Below are 19,430 nucleotides of genomic sequence, written 5' to 3' on the forward strand. Positions count from 1 at the left end.
TCGTATGGGAATTTTACCATCAGTTTGTCCGCCAGGGTCCTGTGGTATAGCATCACTCTCGAACCCCTTTCCTCTTCGGGTATGAGAGTGGAAAGGTTCTCCTTATACCGTGGGTCGAGCAGTGTGTACACCCAGTAATCCGTAGTGGCCAGAATGCGTGTAAGGCGAGGGTCACGAGAAAGGCATCCTAACATGAAGTCAGCCATGTGTGCCAGGGTACCTGTACGCAACACATGGCTGTCCTCACTAGGAAGATCACTTTCAGGATCCTCCTCCTCCTTAGGCCATACACGCTGAAAGGATGACAGGCAAGCAGCATGGGTACCCTCAGCAGTGGGCCAAGCTGTCTCTTGCCCCTCCTCCTCATGCTCCTCCCCCTCCTCCTCGTCCTCCTCAACGCGCTGAGATATAGACATGAGGGTGCTCTGACTATCCAGCGACATACTGTCTTCCCCGGCCTCCGTTTCCGAGCGAAAAGCGTCTGCCTTTATGCTTTGCGGGGAACTTCTCAAGAGGCATAGCAGAGGAATGGTGACGCTAATGATTGCAGCATCCCCGCTCACCATCTTGGTAGACTCCTCAAAGTTTCTAAGGACCTGGCAGATGTCTGTCAACCAGGCCCACTCTTCTGTAAAGAATTGAGGAGGCTGACTCTCACTGCGCCGCCCATGTTGGAGTTGGTATTCCACTATAGCTCTACGCTGCTCATAGAGCCTGGCCAACATGTGGAGCGTAGAGTTCCACCGTGTGGGCACGTCGCACAGCAGTCGGTGCACTGGCAGATTAAACCAAAGTTGCAGGGTCCGCAGGGTGGCAGCGTCCGTGTGGGACTTGCGGAAATGTGCGCTGAGATGGCGCACCTTTCCGAGCAGGTCTGACAAGCGTGGGTAGCTTTTCAGAAAGCGCTGAACCACCAAATTAAAGACGTGGGCCAGGCATGGCACGTGCGTGAGGCTGCCGAGCTGCAGAGCCGCAACCAGGTTATGGCCGTTGTCACACACCACCATGCCCGGTTGGAGGCTCAGCGGCGCAAGCCAGCGGTCGGTCTGCTCTGTCAGACCCTGCAGCAGTTCGTGGGCCGTGTGCCTCTTCTCTCCTAAGCTGAGTAGTTTCAGCATGGCCTGCTGACGCTTGCCCACCGCTGTGCTGCCACGCCACGCGACACCGACTGCTGGCGATGTGCTGCTGCTGACACATCTTGATTGCGAGACAGAGGTTGTGTAGGAGGAGGATGGTGGTTTAGTGGAGGAAGCATAGACCGCCGCAGATACCAGCACCGAGCTGGGACCCGCAATTCTGGGGGTGGGTAGGACGTGAGTGGTCCCAGGCTCTGACTCGGTCCCAGCCTCCACTAAATTCACCCAATGTGCCGTCAGGGAGATATAGTGGCCCTGCCCGCCTGTGCTTGTCCACGTGTCCATTGTTAAGTGGACCTTGGCAGTAACCGCGTTGGTGAGGGCGCGTACAATGTGGCGGGAGACATGGTCGTGCAGGGCTGGGACGGCACATCGGGAAAAGTAGTGGCGACTGGGAACCGAGTAGTGCGGGGCCGCCGCCGCCATCATGTTTTTGAAAGCCTCCGTTTCCACAAGCCTATACGGCAGCATCTCCTGGCTGATCAATTTGGCTATGTGCACGTTTAACGCTTGAGCGTGCGGGTGCGTGGCGGCATACTTGCGCTTGCGCTCAAACAGTTGCGCAAGCGACGGCTGGACGCTGCGCTGAGAGACATTGCTGGATGGGGCCGAGGACAGCGGAGGTGAGGGTGTGGGTGCAGGCCAGGAGACGGTCGTGCCTGTGTCCTGAGAGGGGGTTGGATCTCAGTGGCAGGTTGGGGCACAGGGGGAGAGACAGTGGTGCAAACCGGAGGCGGTGAACGGCCTTCGTCCCACCTTGTGGGGTGCTTGGCCATCATATGTCTGCGCATGCTGGTGGTGGTGAGGCTGGTGGTGGTGGCTCCACGGCTGATCTTGGCGCGACACACCACACACACCACAGTTCGTTGCTCGTCTGCACTCTCAGTGAAAAACTGCCACACCTTTGAGCACCTCGGCCTCTGCAGGGTGGCATGGCGCGAGGGGGCGCTTTGGGAAACAGTTGGTGGATTATTCGGTCTGGCCCTGCCTCTACCCCTGGCCACCGCACTGCCTCTTCCAACCTGCCCTGCTGCTGCACTTGCCTCCCCCTCTGAAGACCTTTCCTCAGTAGGCTTAGCAAACCAGGTGGGGTCAGTCACCTCATCGTCCAGCTGCTCTTCCTCCGAATCCTCTGTGCGCTCCTCCCTCGGACTTACTGAAATTACTACTACCTGAGTGATAGACAACTGTGTCTCATCGTCATCGTCCTCCTCACCTACTGAAAGCTCTTGAGACAGTTGCCAGAAGTCCCCAGCCTCATCCCCCGGACCCCGGGAACTTTCCAAAGGTTGGGCATCGGTCACGACAAACTCCTCCGGTGGGAGAGGAACCATTGCTGCCCATTCTGGGCAGGGGCCCGAGAACAGTTCCTGGGAGTCTGCCTGCTCCTCAAAATGTGTCATTTTAATGGAGTGAGGAGGCTGGGAGGAAGGAGGAGCAGCAGTCAGAGGATTCAGAGTTGCAGCAGTGGACGGCGTAGAAGTCTGGGTGGTCGATAGATTGCTGAATGCACTTTCTGCCATCCACGACAGGACCTGCTCACACTGCTCATTTTCTAATAAAGGTCTGCCGCGTGGACCCATTAATTGTGAGATGAATCTGGGGACACCAGAAACGTGCCTCTCTCCTAATCCCGCAGCAGTCGGCTGCGATACACCTGGATCAGGAGCTCGGCCTGTGCCCACACCCTGACTTGGGCCTCCGCGTCCTCGCCCGCGTCCACGTCCTCTAGGCCTACCCCTACCCCTCAGCATGGTGTATTACGAGTAGAGCAGAAACAGAACGCTGTAATTAAATGTGCCGCTTATTGGCCTGTGGTTGGAGGCTGACTTCGCTTACGGAACGCACAGCAGAACCAGGAAACAATTATGCGCAAGCCTGTAGTGAGACGTAGGTGCGTATGACTGAGCTAGTGGAATTCACAGCGCAGAAGCAGTCAAGTGGCCAAAGGCCAGTGGTAGGCCTTAAGTATTTTGCTTCTATTTTTTAAAATGGTGAGCTGAAACACCAGACAGACCCTGTATGCAGCGTATATTATGTATACTGTTTCCCTCTGGCGGTATGACGGCGGTGATGTAACGGGCACAGCAGAGCCAGGAAACAATTATGCGCAAGCCTGCGGTAACGCTTAGCTGCGTATTAATTATGACTACTACCCCCAGCAGACACGCAGTACACTGAAGATGGTCACAGGCAGCCCAAATATAGTATTTTTCTCCAATTTTTTTGAAAAAGCCCACTGCCTATATAGACAGTATATCTCTTTCCCTGCCTCACCAGTACTGCACCTATACTCTGTACAATGACTGCAGACTGCGGACGCAATGCTCTGTACGGCCGATATACAAAAAAAAAAATTGTGCAACACTGCTAAAAGCAGCCTCAACAGTACTGCACACGGTCAGATGTGGCCCTAAGAAGGACCGTTGGGGTTCTTGAAGACTAAAATAACTCCTAACGCTCTCCCTATAGCAGCAGCAGCATCAGTAGCACTGTCCCTGATCTATGTCAGAATGCATCTGTGGCGAGCCGCGGGCGGGGCAGATTTTAATACTCGGGTGACACCTGATCTCCCCAGCCACTCACTGCAGGGGGGTGGTATAGGGCTTGAACGTCACAGGGGGAAGTTGTAATGCCTTCCCTATCTTTCTATTGGCCAGAAAAGCGCGCAAATCTCTCAGAGAAGAAAGTGAAAGTAACCCGAACATCGCATGGTGCTCGTCTCGAGTAACGAGCATCTCGAACACGCTAATACTCGAACGAGCATCAAGCTCGGACGAGTACGCTCGCTCATCTCTAATTCACACCCTTTGCTATGAAGGAAGGTCTGGTCTGGTCCAACAAACTTAAGGCGTAATGTCTACGGTACGTACTGCATTGGCTATCCGGATGCACTGCGGATCATTTATAAAATGCTTAAAAATGATTTTTAAATGCTTGCGGGTGATCGCAGATGGCGGGGTATTTCCACGCGTATGTACGTGGAGGCACTGCAGATCATCCGCGTGGAAAAAATCCACAAACCCACCTCCAAGCCTTTTCCCCACCTCCCTGACTGCTTCTAACCTTCAAATGCATTTAAATGTATTTGCAGATCGCTGCGGACTCAAAGCTCCCATAGAGATGAATGAAGCCAAATCCGCGATGAACGGGAGAATGCTGCGATTTTAAATCTGCGCGGATACTAAATAGCTACAATAAAATCAAATCCGCAGATCTAAAATCAGTTGTGGAAGCCCCATTTATTTCTATAGGCGGCGATCCGCGCAGATTTCCACGACTCAAATCCGCACGAATTTCACAAATAAAATCTGCAGGTGGAGATTGAGCCTAAGTCACATAATTAATTGAATACGATATCCTGTGTACGATGAAAGTATCCCATGTTCTCTCGCAGAATGTCAGTTTAAATACCCCTGTTCTGAAAGTTCCCTTCACCCCTTCAATCTGCGAGAATTATAAGCAAGCAACATAAAGATCAACGAGCTCGCCAAGTATAGATCAGGATTGCGTTATATAAAAATATCCCAAAGTTAGACATCCCATAGAGGGCCATTAAATCCATTGTAACACAATAGAATATAGCGCCACTGCTAACCCAACAAGAGGAAGCTGCCCATCATAACTCACAGACGGGGCATAGATGGCATTAATCAGAGAGTCAACAAAGATACCAACGATAACTCCAAAAACACTAGGATTTGGAATTATCTGTCCATAGGACCAATATAGGCCATACACTCTACAGAGTGAGACTTTATGGAAGAGTTGCCAAAAAAATGCCATTGCTTAAAGAAAAACATAAGAAAACACAACTGGAGCTCATCTTAGCATAGAGGCAGGGCTGAACCAGTGTCACCGACTAGACTAGAAATTCCTTCAGACAGAGTGTCTACAGGCAGAAGTTTTGACTGAGTTCAGGAAGGACTCAGGAGTCAGACATTAATCTGGCTGGGTTCTAAAAGAAATTAGACAGAGATCTGACCAGTATGCATGCTCCAACTAGACTGGAGAATAACCGGTTCCCTCAGAGAGGAGGGGCCAGAATAAATGTGTAGAGACCAACAGTGATTGCGTGGCTGTGCTGATCCACCTCTCAGCCAACCAATCAACCTAAACACCTGTAGTTGTGTCACCCCAATCCCATCAAACAGCATGTGGCAAACTCATCAACCATATGGAAGATGTTTCTCTGCTCACAAGAGACTAAAACCGAACGTTTTCGCTATCATGGGAAACGTTATGTGTTGTGAAAACCCAACACTTCCCATCACCCCAAGGGCATCATTCCCACAGTGAAGCATGGTGGTGGCAGCATCATACTGTTAGGACACCTCTCTTCTGCAGGGACTTCTGGTCAGGATAGAAGGAATGATTTATGGCATTAAATGCAGGGCAATTTTTGCAGAAAACCTGTTGCAGTTTGCCAGAGATTTGAGACTGAGATGGACGTTCACCTTCCAGTAGGGCAATGAGCCTAAACATATCGCTGAAGTTATACTGGAGGGGTCTATGGGGAAACATGGAAGAAGTGTGGAATAGTCTAATTAAAACGCAGACTTCAACCTAGTTTGAGAATGTGTGGCATGGCTTCAAGACAGCTGTAAATTAACACAACCCATCTAAGGACCCTGTTCTCACGATTTTCGTTTGCCAAAAGAGATGAGCTGGTGACGTCATCACCAGCTTATCTGGACTCGTGGACCTTGTTTAAATGGCACTGTTCCCATTGAGAATCATGCAGTTCTCATGCACTAGTCATTCAGTGTTTCACATTCCTATGTGAAAAGCTGAACGATTAGTGTTTAAACTGCACAAAAAATGTCTGAGCCGGCGCTGGTTTTTGTGCCAGCTGAAACCGAACAACTAGCGAAAACCTCCTGATTCTCGCTCGTCATTCAGTCATTTGCCTGCATTTAAACTGAAAGATTACACTGTGCAACAAATTTTTCAAAAATTTCCATAACAGAAAGTAATTGATATGTTTCTGTAAAATTGAAACCTGCTGATTCCACTGGTGAGATTGAATACTGGCGGCACGTCTCATTTTCAAGGAACTAACCATTTCCTTTATTTTAGATGCTAACAGTTTGGTCTCCGTAATATTACTATTCGACTGTTTTTGGTGGAAAATGACGCTTGGATCTTGACTTCCTCCTGTAAGAAACATTAGTTTCCCTCTGTAAGAACCAGCAAAAGTCGCCCATTGTATTCGGCTTCTACTTCCCTTTGTAGCGGTCTTCTATGACTGAGATGTCTTGTGTGCGTAATACTCGGTGAATAGAACCCATTGATTTCAATGGATTCGTTCACATGAGCATATTTTTTGCACGATGTACAATTGCGTGAAACAATACGCAGCACGACCTTGTTGGGGTGTATTACACACTGCAATAAGCCATTGAAGTGAATGGGTGGGCACAAATGCACAGTGAGTATGCAGGAAACCTTTTCAATGAGCCTGTCTATGTTGTTTTATGCATGCGCAAATATGCAGTGTATTTGTGCACTTAAAAACACGCCAGAGCAGGCGAAAAACGTGGGTGTAAGCAAATTGTAGTCGTGCAAATACATATTGCATTTGCACGACTGAAATGCGCTTATGTCCATGGGAATGAGCCCCAATAGTGACCCCTATAGTAGCCCTAGTAGAAACAGTGCCCCCTACAATGGCCTCAGTAGTAATAGTGACCCCCATAGTGGGCTCAGTAGTAAGTGACCCCCATAGTGGTCACAGTAGTAACGGTGTCCTCTATATTGACCTGAGTAGTAATAGTGACCCCCTCAATGGCCTAAGTAGTAATAGTGACCCCCATAGTGGCCCCAGTAGTAACAGTGTCCCTTATATTGGTCCGAGTAGTAATAGTGACCACCATAGTAGTCCCAGGGATGCTGCCCAGCCAGAGGCCAATAGCAACCCTCCCATTGGATCAGGAATAGGTAATCTGGCGCCACGAGGCACAGATTTTATTGCAGAAGGTATATCTGGATACAGAATTTTATCTTTCAGTTTACTAGAGGAACCTTTGGTATTTGTCATGCAGAAATACCAGTTATTATGGTGGACTCTTTGTTATACCATCGGAATGGTAAATGGCATTCTACTCTTGCCTTTCAGCCACTGTGTGAGATGAGTGTTACATGACACACAGATGATGTGCGGTGCCACTTCTTACCTTAGTCACCAAGCTTTATTCCCAAATACTTGTGATAGGCCTACTTTACCAAGGATGTTATTTTCCTCCGCTGTGAACTGTCCGCAGACATAGCAGAAATTGTCTGGGTTGTTCAGACATCTGCGCCGCTCAGCCATATTGTTATTAAATGTCTAACCAATGACCTGTAAAAACATAGTCCATTAATTACAACTTACTGGTGGATGATCGGCAGTGTTCACGCCCCATGGAAACATACCCTATATGTTACATAAACCTACCCTTACAGTGTTCAGTCAGCGCACGGTGTGTAATAGTGATGGCTAAATAGTTGCACAATCACTTTTGTTCTTTTAATTAAGCAAGGTTAATGGCGAGCTACTGGATTAATTGTAAAGGCATACTTCCCAAAAATAAAGTACATTGGATTATATTATTCCTCATAACTGGAATGCCTTACGTGGCCGAAAAGACGGATATCATATTTGAATTCAACACATTAAAGTTACTATAAGCCAGGGCCTATCTGCTTATCTAAAAATTATATTGCAGTGTTATCATTCAGTTTTGCTGGTTTGTACGATTTTCTAAGCAATAAATAATCATTCTATCTAAACGAGTCTTAATTTGAAGTATTTGAGCAGTTTTATTTGGAAGAATAGACAAAACCTCAGTATCTAGATGTGCTAAACTAATAGAGACATTCCTCAATAGACTTACATCTATAATTGCAACAAAAGATGGCTGCACAAGGTAATGACTTTCAGGGGTTGAATACTTATACACATTAAAGTTCTGTTTACGTCTTTAATTATTGTTGGTCTTTAATTGTTACACCCGGCGTGAAGCTACTCATAGCTGTTCCATTTCAGTCAGCTGGAACAGAACGACTAGAAGAATACCTACAGCCACTGAACAAGACATTGTTCATACCAGGTGTATGCTCATCTACAGACAGACACTAAACAAGACATTGTTCACACCAGGTGCCTGCACACCTACAGACACTGAACAAGACATTGTTCACACCAGGTGCCTGCACACCTACAGACACTGAACAAGACATTGTTCACACCAGGTGCCTGCACACCTACAGACACTGAACAAGACATTGTTCACACCAGGTGCCTGCACACCTACAGACACTGAACAAGACATTGTTCACACCAGGTGCCTGCACACCTGCATGCATACAGTCACCGAAACAGACATAGTTTAAACGTGAATGCATTCTTCAAACAAATGTTTCTTATAGTTGATGTAAGTAAGTGTCTGCAGTGAAGGTCCTAGGAAAGTTTCAATAATTGCCCTTGAAATTCACTTTCTAACAATGATATTCATTAATAAGTGGTATTCTCCTTTAAGAAAAAATCCAACCAGATCATGAGCCATTGCCATGGCACCAGTACAGTGAGTGTCCTGGACTATTAGCTGCCGGTTACCCGAGCACTGTCAATAGAAGAAAAGAGGAGAAGGCAGGAGGGAGAATCAGAACAATATGCGATCCTAGAACAGCCAAGAACTGTATAAAAGGAACAAACTCCAAGGGAATAAAGTGAGGTCACAGCGACCACAAGAAAACCTGTCTGTAGCCTTGTGATTTCTCCAAAAATGACACAGAAGAGTTTATTAGAAGGATAACAAAGCTTTTTATGATTACATTTCTGTGACCGTCTTGTCGCAGTGAAGCAGAGCTTACACGTATGTCATACATCGCAAGTAATGGGCTTGCACCGCTAGCAGGGGAATAGAGGGCACATAGATGCTGCAGACTAATTACTGCCAATATATCCAGTAACGTGTCCTATAATTTGATATGTCCGCTTTAATTTTCTATAATACATTGGGCTGAGCTTTACAATTTCACAAAATTTTCATATTCTCTGTATTCAATTTCACAGATTGCATGTAGCACCCATAAATTGAAGGAGTTGTAAACTATTAATGGCCGCTCGTCAAGATAGGCCATCAATAGTAGATCATTGGAGGCAGACCCCCAATGATAAGCTGTTCAGCAGCCAATTCACTTATGCACTGAGCTGATTTCTGCAGGAAGCAGATAGCTCCGTTACCATTACAGTGGGCAGGCTCGGTATAACAGGCTTGATAGTACATTGAAGTAAATGGGAACTTTGCCTGTAATAGCAAACCTGGCCACTGTAATGGGAATGGAGCTGTCTGCTTCCTTCAAAAATCAGCTCAGTGCACAAAGCATACCAGCCTGGCAAACAGCTGACTGGAGGGGTCCCTGGCGAGCTACAATTGATGACCTATCTTGAGGATCAGCCAGCAAATCCACAGCTGATCTGCAGAGGTAAAATGTGCATCTAATAGTACAGATTGTGCCCTAGAGGTTAGTGTAGACTGGCCATGGATTTAATTCTTGTATTGCAATCCGCAGCAAACAATTGACATGCTGTGGTTTTAAAATCTGCATGTTATGTCAATGAGGACTTAAACAGACAACCGTGATTTTGTCCCGTTTTGCAGCGTTTTTGCGCATGTGCCAGTCTGTTTTAGCCCTAGGGCTGGGTTCACATGGGGCAAAATTGCTGCGGACTTTCCGCACGGAAATTCTGCCGACAATCTTAAGCCCGAGACTAACCAGCAAAGTGGACGAGATTTACAAAATCCTGCCCACACGCTGCAGAGAAGCCGATGCGGCCAAGCCACACTGAAGCTGACATGCCACGCAGAATTTAAAGCCATGGCATGTCAATTGTATCGCCGTTTCAATGGCGGCCTCTCTATGGGGAAAGATGACTTTAGCGGAATACAGGCGGCAAAGCTGCTTTAAAACCCGGGTTTTGAAGCTGCATTTCTGCCGCCGAAATCTGGCTGTATTTCTTTGCGGAAGCGCTGCAGTCATTCCGCCAGATTTACACGGGATTTACGCCCCGTGTGACCGCAGCCTTAGAGTGAATTCATGCCCGCATTAGGGCTCAGTTCAGGGTTTCTATCTCTCTGTTCTGTTTCTGGAGTTTTCGTTTTTTCCCCCTTGATTTCAATGGGGTTTCAAAAGAAAGAGAACCAGAGGAAAGCTTCCGTTAGGATGCCGGTTTTTTATAGACTGCAGACTGCACTATTTTTCAATCCCAAAGAACTGAATCCTAATGGAATGGAAATAAACGGGAAGCTTTTTTTTTTCTTTTTTTTTGAAACCCCATTGAAATCATTGAGGAAAAATTGAGACATTTATTCCCCTTTTATTTCCGTTTTTCTGCCCCAAAAATTAAACAGAGGTCCGGGAACCACAAACTGAGCCCTTAATCAGGTGTGAACTCCCCCTTAAGGTACAAGCACAGGGACGTATTTTTCAGCAAATCAGTACGAAATTGGATGGACATAATAAATTGCAGCATGTCCTATTTGTGTTCTCGGATGCCCATAGTACGTATATATGTGTGGGGTCCCATACATCAGACAGCACAAGGACGGGATGTATGTGTGCCGTCTGATTCAAGTTGAGCCTGAGAATATCGGGCGTAACTTTTCATGTGCATATAGCCTGCGGCAAAACACAGGAGCCATGCAAATCTTTCCATCCTGCTTTTCGCTGGTTTGCCGTTCTGGTTTGCCTTCCAAATACTGATGCAAAATACTCACCAGAAGACTGCCGAGTCTAGGGCTGTTATTAGACGAGTCAATTTTAACCCCATATTTGGTCCTTGTTTTGCGAACTGTAATACGGAGCTAATGTGAATCTATTCACAAGATCGCATTTTTCACGGACATTTTTAAAAAAAACCGCAGCATGACCTATTTTTGTCCATTTTAGGCCTCCGTATTGGTATAATCGTCTATTGGGTGAATACGGATCACTATTTGCTCAGTAGAAAATAGCGCAGATCATACGACTGCTGGATAAAAGACAGGAGGACTGATAAACAGGATTTTGAAACTGAAGGAAAAAAGGGAAAAATTGGCGCTATGCCTCAACATCCAGAAAACAAAGATCATGACAACAGCGGCTAATAGAAACTGAAGCTTAAAATGAACAGCAAAGAAATTGAATCAGTTCAGGGATTCATCTTCCTTGGATCAAAAATCGACTGCGATGGCGAATCTACTCCAGAAATCCAACGTAAGATCGAATTGGGCCGCAATGGTTGGCATGAATAAGATCTGGAAGAGCAGGGATATCACTCTAACTACCAAAAGCAGACTAGCTAGAGCCATCGTCCTTCCTATGATGATGTACGGGGGTCCGACACTAAGAAAGGCCACCTGTAACAAGTCCATATTATGGATCTGGATTACGGATGTGTTAGAATTAGAGATGAGCGAATATACTCGTTTCGAGTAATTACTCGATCGAGCACCGCGATTTTCGAGTACTTCTGTACTCGGGTGAAAAGATTCGGGGGGCGCCGGGGGGCGGGGGAAGGCGTGGCGGAGCGGGGGTAGCAGCGGGGAACAGGGGGAGCCCTCTCTCTCTCCCCCCCCCCCACTCACCCACGGCGCCCCCCAAATCTTTTCGCCCGAGTACGGAAGTACTCGAAAATCGCGGCGCTCGGGCGAAAAAGGGGCGTGGCCAAGTAGGTTCACTCATCTCTAGTTAGAATGCGCTCATCTGAAACTTGCCTGAGGGTTTATTCACACATCCATTTTTTAGTCTGTGTTCAGTCCGTGTTTGTAGCACCCGGATAGCACATGGACCCACTGATGTTAATTCACCGCTCCAGACTTGCGATTTTTTTTTTACAGACCCAAGATCCATGCAAAAAAAAAAATGCTATTTTCACCCATATCACAGACGACAGTAAAATATGCAATGGCCACTCCCCCCACCCCGCTGCTAAGTCAGCACACGTACATGAATCTCACATGCGAATATGTAAATGTAGTACTTTGCAAAAGTTTTAGGCAGGTGTGAAAAAGCACTGCAAAGTAAGCATTGTTTCAAAAATAGAATGTTTCTGATTGACTCTAAATTTATTCTGCAACAGGACAACGACCCCCAAAATACAGCCAATGTCATTTAGGACTATCTTCAGTGTAAGGCCGCCTGCACACAGGCGGATTTTTGCTGTGGAATCCGCGGCGGGTGTCTGCACTGCGGATCTGCAGCAAATACCGTCCATAGCATGCTATGGGAAATCGATTCTTCCTACACACGAGCGGAAATGAATTGCGGTTTCCGCTCTCGAAGGAAAAATCTCAGCATGCTCTATTTTTGCACGGATTCCACAAAGACGGCTTCCATTGAAGTCAGTGAAAGCCATCCGACCCGCGGTCCGTCTGCAATTAACATTGCAGACAGGTTCTGGATTCGGCATCATTGCCTAGCGACAGCACAAGAAAAATAAACTTTTGAAAAAAAAATCTGTACTGCGCATGTCTGATGACGGCTCACCGCAGCTATCCGCAGTACAGATGAAGAAAGAAAATGACAGGTGTGCAGGGCCGCCGGCCGCGGTCAGAGCCAGAATCTGGCTCTGCTGCATGCGGACGGCCTAAACAAGAACAAGGAGTCCTGGAAGCAATGATTTGGCCCCCACGGAGCCCTGATCTCAACATCTTCCAGTCTGTCTGGGATTACATAAAGAGACAGAAGGATTTGAGTTAAGGCCCATTTATACCAGCCGATGATCGCTAAAAAAAATTGCTAATCGGTGATCGTTTTAGCGATAATTGCTGCGTCCAAATGTGTGCCCATTGTGCGCTTTTCGTGCACTGCTAGCTGATCGTTAAATTCAGTCCAACCTAAAAATCGTCAGTTAGCCTTATCAGCAGTTCTCCACGGGGAGTGCTGATAGCATTGTGGAGAACAAAAGACCTAAGCGCAGATAAGAGCCCTGGGGCTATTAACTGTGTTCAGGGAAGGCTTCATTTGCACACTTAATTGCTCTTAAGTAGCTGAGTAGCTACTTAATAGTTTATGCAAAATGATCGCTCAAAGCTGTCACTCAAACTGGCGTTTGAGCGATCTTTGAGTGATCATCAGCCCGTGTAAACCAGCATTTTGTCCCCATGTCCATGGGCGGAAACCATTTGTGGGAGATCAGGGGTGTAACAGTTTTCCCGCGCAGATGTACACGGATGCACTGCGGATCATCCACGTGGAAAAAAATCTGCAACCCTGCCTCCCTAATTGATTTTACCCTCCAAATCCGCAGTACTTCCACAATTGTATTTGCGGATGCACTACGGATCGTCCGCACCCATTGACCTCTATTGAGCCCGTCCGCACGGAATCCACACTGAAATGGAGCATGCAGTGATTTGTTTTCTGCAAAACAATAGTCTGCAAATCAAACCTGCATGCTTAAATTCAGTTGCGGATGCCAATGCCTTCTTATTGGCACTTTGAATTGCGAATCTTCTGCGCGGGTGATCCATGTGGATTCCGCAAATCAAATCCGTCCGTAGACATGAGGTTGATGCCGACATCCATAGAAAATCTGTGCTTAGTTCTCGAAGATGTTTGGAACAACCTCCCTGCTGAGTTCCTTCACAATCTGAGTGCAAGTGTACCTCAAAGAATTAATGGTGTTTTGACGACAGAGGGAGGTCACACCAAATATTGATGTCACTTTGTTTTGTTGTCACTTTGAATTTTGTTAATTGACAAAAATAAACTATTAAAATTTCTATTTTTGAAAATATTCTTACTTTGCAGCATTTTTTCCACACCTGCCTAAAGGTTTTGCCCAGTACTAAAAACCAGAAGGGTGAGGAAGGCGGTCTTCACATCTGTGCCGGAACCTCAGTTAGGTGGTTCCATCGCATGGCCGGCTCAAAATACTGGAAAAAAGAGTTATAATCAATGGGGTCTGTTCGGTTCCATCACAAGACAGATCCATTCCACCAGGGAATTCTCATTTCCTGCTTCCCGAATGGAACAGAACGGAATCCTCACTGCAGATGTGAAGGCAACCTAAATAGAGATGAGCGAACGCGTTCGTCCGAGCTTGATATTCGTGCGAATATTAGGGTGTTCGGGATGTTCGTTATTCGTAACGAACACCATGCGGTGTTCTGGTTACTTTCACTTCCTTCCCTGAGACGTTAGCGCGCTTTTCTGGCCAATTGAAAGACAGGGAAGGCATTACAACTTCCCCCTGCAACGTTTAAGCCCTATACCACCCCCCTGCTGTGAGTGGCTGGCGAGATCAGGTGTTCGCCTAATATAAAAGTCGGCCCCTCCCGCGGCTCGCCTCAGATGCGGTGTGAGTTAGATGAGGGACAGTGCTGCTTGTACCGGAGCTGCTGTAGGGAAAGAATTGGTAGTTAGTGTAGGCTTCAAGACCCACCAAAGGTCCTTATTAGGGCCACTGATAGCTGTGTGTTGGCTGCTGTTAGCAGTGGGATTTTTTTTTTTCTCAAAATCGCCTCTGCAGACCGTTGCACCTGGCATTAGGGACAGAAGTGCTGCATAGGCAGGGAGAGTGTTAGGAGTGAGTGTAGCCTTCAAGAACCTCAACGGTCCTTTCTAGGGCCATATTTATCCGTGTGCAGTACTGTCCAGGCTGCTGTTGGCTGTGCTGCCTTTTTTTTGGGCTTCTCAAAATCGCCTCTGCAGAGCATTCCACCCTCCATTGATACTGCAGGGAAAGAATTGTATAGGCAGGGCCACAACACAGTTATTATTCATAGAATATACGCAGTGCTGCCTTTTGGTGGGAAAAAACTGAAAACAAATCTATTTGTCCAGCCTCTGTCCGTCCTAACGCCTGTGGACACATGTGAGCTGCGTGAAGAACAGTGCTAAATCATACGCACCCAGCTACGCTTTACTGCTGGCTTCGCCATTTGCTTTCCTTAATTGGGAAAAAAAATTCCTGCTCTGCCAGAGTTATAATAACTCTGCTACCCTCACGTTCTGTGACACATAAGCAGGGACACAGCACAGTTATTAAACTTCTCATGTTCATTGAATATACGCAGTGCTGCCTTTTGGTGGGAAAAAACTGAAAACAAATCTATTTGTCCAGCCTCTGTCCGTCCTAACGCCTGTGGACACATGTGAGCTGCGTGAAGAACAGTGCTAAATCATACGCACCCAGCTACGCTTTACTGCTGGCTTCGCCATTTGCTTTCCTTAATTGGGAAAAAAAATTCCTGCTCTGCCAGAGTTATAATAACTCTGCTACCCTCACGTTCTGTGACACATAAGCAGGGACACAGCACAGTTATTAAACTTCTCATGTTCATTGAATATACGCAGTGCTGCCTTTTGGTGGGAAAAAACTGAAAACAAATCTATTTGTCCAGCCTCTGTCCGTCCTTACGGGCGGTGGAGACGTGTGAGCTGCGTGAAGAACAGTGCTAAATCATACGCACCCAGCTACGCTTTACTGCTGGCTTCGCCATTTGCTTTCCTTAATTGGGAAAAAAAATTCCTGCTCTGCCAGAGTTATAATAACTCTGCTACCCTCACGTTCTGTGACACATAAGCAGGGACACAGCACAGTTATTAAACTTAGATAATTCATTCACTAGAGGCAGTGGGGCCTTTCGTTTTCCAAAAAGGGCAAAAATTATATTTGGCCTGCAGTCTTGCGCCAATTTATTTCCTGCCTGTGAAATCAAATCACTGGTAATACAGCATGCTGAGGGGTAGGGGTAGGCCTAGAGGACGTGGACGCGGCCGAGGACGCGGAGGGCCAAGTCAGGGTGTGGGCACAGGCCAAGCTCCTGATCCAGGTGTGTCGCAGCCGACTGCTGCGCGATTAGGAGAGAGGCACGTTTCTGGCGTCCCCACATTCATCGCCCAATTAATGGGTCCACGCGGGAGACGGTTATTAGAAAATGAGCAGTGTGAGCAGGTCCTGTCCTGGATGGCAGAAAGTGCTTCGAGCAACCTATCGTCTACCCGCAGTTCTGCGCCGTCCTCTGTCTGCTGCTCCTCCTTCCTCCCAGCCTCCTCACTCCACTACAATGACACATGCTCAGGAGCGGGCAGACTCCCAGGAACTGTTCTCGGGCCCCTGCTTAGATTGGGCAGCAGCGGTTCCTCTCCCACCAGAGGAGTTTATCGTCACTGATGCCCAACCATTCGAAAGTTCCCGGGGTCCGGGGGAAGAAGCTGGGGACTTACGCCAACTGTCTCAACAACTTTCTGTGGGTGAGGAGGACGATGACGATCAGACACAGTTGTCTTGCAGTGAGGTAGTAGTAAGGGCAGTAAGTCCCAGGGAGCAGCGCACAGAGGATTCGGAGGAAGAGCAGCAGGACGATGAGGTGACTGACCCCACCTGGTGTGCAACGCTTACTCAGGAGGACAGGTCTTCAGAGGGGGAGTCAAGGGCATCAGCAGGGCAGGTTGCAAGAGGCAGTGCAGTGGCCAGGGGTAGAGGCAGGGCCAGACCGAATAATCCACCAACTGTTTCCCAAAGCGCCCCCTCGCGCCATGCCACCCTGCGGAGGCCGAGGTGCTCTAAGGTCTGGCAGTTTTTCACAGAGACGCCTGACGACCGACGAACAGTGGTGTGCAACCTTTGTCGCGCAAAGCTCAGCCGGGGAGCCAACACCAACAGCCTCACCACCACCACCATGCGCAGACATATGATGGCCAAGCACCCCGCAAGGTGGGACAAAGGCCGTTCACCGCCTCCAGTTTGCACCCCTGCCTCTCCCCCTGTGCCCCAACCTGCCACTGAGATGCAACCCCCCTCTCAGGACACAGGCACTACCGCCTCATGGCCTGCACCCACACCCTCATCTCCGCTGTCCTCGGCCCCATCCAGCAGTGTAGTTCAGCGCACCGTTCAGCCGTCGCTTGCGCAAGTGTTCGAGCGCAAGCGCAAGTACGCCGCCACGCACCCGCACGCTCAAACGTTAACCGTCCGCATAGCAAAATTCATCAGCCTTGAGATGCTGCCGTATAGGGTTGTGGAAACGGAGTCCTTCAAAAGTATCATGGAGGCGGCGGCCCCGCGCTACTCAGTTCCCAGTCGCCACTACTTTTCCCGATGTGCCGTCCCAGCCCTGCACGACCACGTCTCCCACAACATTGTGCGCGCCCTCACCAACGCGGTTACTGCCACGGTCCACTTAACTACGGACACGTGGACAAGCACAGGCGGGCAGGGCCACTACATCTCCCTGACGGCACATTGGGTGAATTTAGTGGAGGCTGGGACAGAGTCAGAGCCTGGGACCGCTCACGTCCTACCCACCCCCAGAATTGCGGGCCCCAGCTCGGTGCTGGTATCTGCGGAGGTGTATGCTTCCTCCACTAAAGCACCCTCCTCCTCCTCCTCCTCCTCCTCTGTCTCACAATCAAGATGTGTTAGCAGCAGCATGTCGCCAGCAGTCGGTGTCGCGCGGTGTGGCAGCACAGCGGTGGGCAAGCGTCAGCAGGCCGTGCTGAAACTACTCAGCTTAGGCGATAAGAGGCACACGGCCCACGAACTGCTGCAGGGTCTGACACAGCAGACCGACCGCTGGCTTGCGCCGCTGAGCCTCCAACCGGGCATGGTCGTGTGTGACAACGGCCGTAACCTGGTGGCGGCTCTGCAGCTCGGCAGCCTCACGCACGTGCCATGCCTGGCCCACGTCTTTAATTTGGTGGTTCAGCGCTTTCTGAAAAGCTACCCACGCTTGTCAGACCTGCTCGGAAAGGCGCGCCGGCTCTGCGCACATTTCCGCAAGTCCCACACGGACGCTGCCACCCTGCGCACCCTGCAACATCACTTTAAGCTGCCAGTGCACCGACTGCTGTGCGACGTGCCCACACGGTGGAACTCTACGCTCCACATGTTGGCCAGGCTCTATGAACAACGTAGAGCTATAGTCGAATACCAACTCCAACATGGGCGGCGCAGTGGGAGTCAGCCTCCTCAATTCCTTTCAGAAGAGTGGGCCTGGTTGGCAGACATCTGCCATGTCCTTGGTAATTTTGAGGAGTCTACCCAGGTGGTGAGCGGCGATGCTACAATCATTAGCGTCACCATTCCTCTGCTATGCATCTTGAGAAATTCCCTGCAAACCATAAAGGCAGCTGCTTTGCGCTCGGAAACGGGGGCGGGGGAAGACAGTATGCCGCTGGATAGTCAGGGCACCCTCCTGTCTATTTCTCAGCGCGTACAGGAGGAGGAGGAGGAGCATGAGGAGGATGAGGAGGAGGGGGAAGAGACAGCTTGGGCCGCTGCTGACGGTACACCGGCTGATTGCCTGTCATCCTTTCAGCGTGTATGGCCTGAGGAGGAGGAGGAGGAGGAGGAGGATCCTGAAAGTGATCTTCCTAGTGAAGACAGCCATGTGTTGCGTACAGGTACCCTGGCACACATGGCTGACTTCATGTTAGGATGCCTTTCTCGTGACCCTCGCGTTGCACGCATTCTGGCCACGACGGATTACTGGGTGTACACACTGCTCGATCCACGGTATAAGGAGAACCTGCCCACTCTGATTCCCGAAGAGGAAAGGGGTTCGAGAGTGTTGCTATACCACAGGACCCTTGCGGACAAGCTGATGGTAAAATTCCCAGCCGACAGCGCTAGTGGCAGAAGGCGCAGTACCGAGGGCAAGGTAGCAGGGGAGGTGCGGAGATCTAGCAGCATGTACATCCCAGGCAGTGCAACAGTCTTTAAGGGCCTGGCCAGCTTTACGGCTCCCCACCAAGACTATGTCACCGCTCCCCAGTCACGGCTGAGTCGGCGGGAGCACTGTAAAAGGATGGTGAGGGAGTACGTAGCGGATCGCACGACCATCCTTGGTGACGCCTCTGCCCCCTACAACTACTGGGTGTCGAAGCTGGACACGTGGCCTGAACTCGCGCTGTATGCCCTGGAGGTGCTTGCTTGTCCTGCGGCTAGCGTCTTGTCGGAAAGGGTGTTTAGTGCGGCTGGGGGAATCATCACAGATAAGCGTAGCCGCTTGTCAACCGACAGTGCCGACAGGCTAACACTCATCAAGATGAACAAAGGCTGGATTTCCCCAGACTTCTGTTCTCCACCAGCGGACAGCAGCGATACGTAAGCAATACGTAGGCTGCACCCGCGGATGGAAGCTACGTTCTCTCTCACCATCCAAAACGGGGACATTTCTGCTTCATCAATCTGTGTCTAATATTCCTCCTCCTCCTCCTGCTCCTCCTCCTGAAACCTCACGTAATCACGCTGAACGGGCAATTTTTCTTAGGGCCACAAGGCTCACTCAAATAATTTTTCTTAACAATTTTTATAAGTTT

Source organism: Eleutherodactylus coqui, chromosome 13, assembly GCF_035609145.1.
Source record: "Eleutherodactylus coqui strain aEleCoq1 chromosome 13, aEleCoq1.hap1, whole genome shotgun sequence".
In the NCBI taxonomy this organism is placed as follows: Eukaryota; Metazoa; Chordata; class Amphibia; order Anura; family Eleutherodactylidae; genus Eleutherodactylus; species Eleutherodactylus coqui.